A 3,734-nucleotide genomic window follows, 5' to 3' on the forward strand; every position below is an offset into this window, starting at 1 on the left:
CCATTGCTAAAAAACAAAAAAACAAAAACAAAAAAAACTCACTTTATCCCACTTTGGCACAGTACTTTTGTCCATTCTGGTAGCTCCCTTTCCCAGCTAAAACCCTGGAACAAGCAGCATGAAATGGGCTCTCATTCTTCCGCTTAGAACAAACTATTAGATCAATATCAGTTCGATTTCAAGAGAAATTACTTCACTGAATCTGTTCTTTTGCAGTTACTGAGGTCTTCTCAAAGCCACAGCTGCTGGCAAGTCCTCAATAGTCACCCTCCTTAATCAGTAACATTTGACATGCTGAATAACCTGACACGACTGTCAACATTGTCGGGCCTAGACATTGTTTGCACTACAATTAAGTGGTTGAAATTGTACCTGACAGCGAGGTCATACGACTATCATGGAGGGGTTAGGTGTCCATCCCCAGACAAGTTACAGCGGACGTGTCTCAAGGCTCATTGCTGGGCCCACTCATTTTTACTCTCTACACTATTTCTCTTGGCTTTCTTATATTCTTGTACTCTACCTTCCTTTTTCTGCTGGGGGAAACTGTTGTTTCTTGTCTTACTGACATATCTGCATGGATGAGGGAACACCACCTTCAGCTACAATTTGTACAAAATATCGTGATTACTGGTCATCCCTACAAATTCCTCTATATCCAACAAGATATTGATCAGTCTTGCTACATCAATGTTCACTTTCACAGGTTCCTCAAGGAACCAACAGGTGACAATTTATAACAACATGTCATTCTCTGACCACATCATGACTGTCTCTCAATCTTGCTGCTTTGACTTGTATAACATCCAAATCATTCCAATCAGATCTTACATATCACATAAGAATATGCTCAAGCTGTACAAACAAACTACTCCAAAGAATTCAGAATGACATCACTTTTTCAAAATATATTAATGTGCACATCACCCCTCATTTTGTGTCCTTGCACTGGCTTCCTATTGCTGCCTGTATGAATTTCAAAACCATGCTGTTGGCATTCTGGGAGGTTCAAGGAACAGTACACTCATGCAGCAAAGCCATCTTAACCATGTACGCTCCAGCCCATTATCTTTGTTCTATCTCTGTCAGAAAACTATCTGAGCCCGTTCCAAAAGAGAGAAGCGCTAGGTCCAGAATTTTTTCTCACCTGGCCTCTAAATAGTTGAATGATCTCCTGGCCTCCATCAGAGCCAGATACCTGCTTAGTTACTTCAACAACATCCTAAATCCTTTCCACTTCCAGGTCTACCTTGACCCTTAAATGGTTTCTTAGTAACACTCTTAAACTGGCTAATGGGACTTTCAAGCTAATGTAAATTAACTAATGCTATTAATGGCATCTGTTAGTACACAATTATGCCCCTGTTTTCTTGGACACTAGAATTAACGGTGTCTAATGTTGTGCCCTTTTACTACATGCACTTAACATCATCACTAAAACCCACAGATCCTAGCACCCTAGCAAATCTCACAACTTGCCTCTCTGACATTAAATCCTAGATGTCCAAAATTTTTCTTAAATTCAATGATAATGAGTCTGAGGTCATTCTGTTTGGTCCCCCAAATTCCATCAGTCCTTTTCATGCTAATCTTGTTGGTCTGTCAGGTAGTCTTAAGCAGGCTGCTATGAATCTTGGCGTAATATTCAATGCTAACCTTGATTTTGATAATCAAATCAAACATGTTGTTCAGTCATGCTTTTTCCAGCTCAAGGTAAGCTGCAAAAGTAGGTAATTTTTATCAACTGCCGACCTGCAAGAAGTTGTACATGCTTTAATCTATTCTCGGCTTGACTACTGCAACACATTTAACTTGGGCATCAGCAAGGGCTCCGTCCACTGTCTGCAGTTGGTACAACACTGCCACATTACTCCTGTGCTTGCCTCCCTACACTGGCTCCCTGTTATATTTAGTATTGATTTTAAAAATGTATTGCTCCCCTTGAAGGCCTTAAACGGTCTTGGTCCTACATACATTTGTGATTTATTGACCTGGTATACACCCTCTTGACCATTAAGATCTGCAGATGGAGCCCTGCTGGTTATTCCCAGGTCTTGGTTTGTTACAAAGGGTGTTCAGGCTTTTGCGGTAGAGCCACCACACTATGGAATTCTCTTCCTATTGAACTAAGATAAACCAAGCCTCTAGCTTCTTTTAAATGTCATCTTAAAACTTGTGAAAGCTTTTACAAATGTTTGATATTTGTTTTTATTTATTCATACTTTTTTATTTTTATTCTTACTTATTTGGTCTTATTCTTATTTTTGCCTTGTCTAGTTTTATTTTTTTGTAAAGCACTTTGTAACATTGTTTTAGAAAAGTGCTATATAAATAAAGTTATTATTTGTTCTTCTGGCAATGACAAGTCTGTTAATTTGATATATGGCTTTGTCTAACTACTTTGTAACTTGGCTCTCCTATCACTCCCTCTTTACGATCTAGGGTGGGCTTTTCAAAATGAGAGGCACGCCTCCCCTGGGGGGCACTAGATTATTTCGAGAGAAGTAAAGTAAGTAAGAAATAAGTAAGTGAAATAATAATATATGCAGTAATACACCACTGACAGGAAAGCAGGTAAGTACAAAGGTAAGTATGATAGTAAAAAAAATATATATACATATATATATATATACACACACAGGTAGATGCATGAGGTAAGTATGCGATGCCCAGTTCAACCCAACAGCATGGTTAGTCACAAGGTAACAAACTATTAGCAAATTCGAACAAATTACAGAAAATGATTCATCAAAAACATTAATATGATAATGATAAATGATAAACTTACTGATAATGCCACTCAAAGGACTGAAAACAAAAGAAAGGCTGAGGATTATCTCATCTATCAAAACACAGGATAACTGTTTTTTTTTCTGCTGAGGAGGAGGGACTTCCTGTCTGAGACTCTTCTTCTATGCTACACAGGAAGTGTAATTACTAAAGTGAATGCAATACCAGAAACAGCCACTAGGTGGCAAGGAATTAAACTCTCAATGGAAAACAGTTCCAACACACTCCCTGCCTGGCGTCTTTCAAGATGCCACATAAACCTAATTTACTTATTCTGAACTTCCGGGGATAAAAGCAGGATGACCTCTGAGATGGGTCTTGCGAAAGTCTTTGAGGACTGATGCCGCATCACTTTGACTTCCACTTTTCGTACAACTCCGTCTCTGCTTGGAAGAGTCTTCACAATGACTCCCATTGACCCATCGTTTCTTTTTGCTTGGTTGTCCCTCATGAGAACAATGTCTCCTTCTTTCATGTTCGGCCCCCTATGGTGCCATTTTTGTCATGTCTGCAGAGTACTGAGGTACTTTATGCGCCATTGGGCCCAAAACATATCTGCCACAACTTGAACCCTATTCCACTGTTGCGTGAACAGATCTGTTTTACAGAATTCTCTAGGTGAAGGTAAAGCTGCACGAATCTTCTGTGTGAGAAGAGTAGCAGGGGTTAAGATGAAGGGTGCTTCTGAGTCAGATGAAACAGGCACTAGAGCTCTTGTGTTAACAATGGCAGTGACCTCAGCCATGAGAGTGATCAAACCTCATGGGTCAAGTTTGAGTGACCATTTTACAGGAGCACTGAGTCTAGGATTCAGCATGCGATCCCAATCATGCGCTTCCAAGTGCCCCCCATGTGATAAAAGTGTGGAGGGTTGAAAACCCAGGTACATCTCTGCTTGAGAAGAATTTTCCACACTAGTGTCACCGGGACTTGGAGGATCCAGC

The sequence above is a fragment of the Lampris incognitus genome, chromosome 20 (genome assembly GCF_029633865.1).
Source record: "Lampris incognitus isolate fLamInc1 chromosome 20, fLamInc1.hap2, whole genome shotgun sequence".
Classification (NCBI taxonomy): Eukaryota; Metazoa; Chordata; class Actinopteri; order Lampriformes; family Lampridae; genus Lampris; species Lampris incognitus.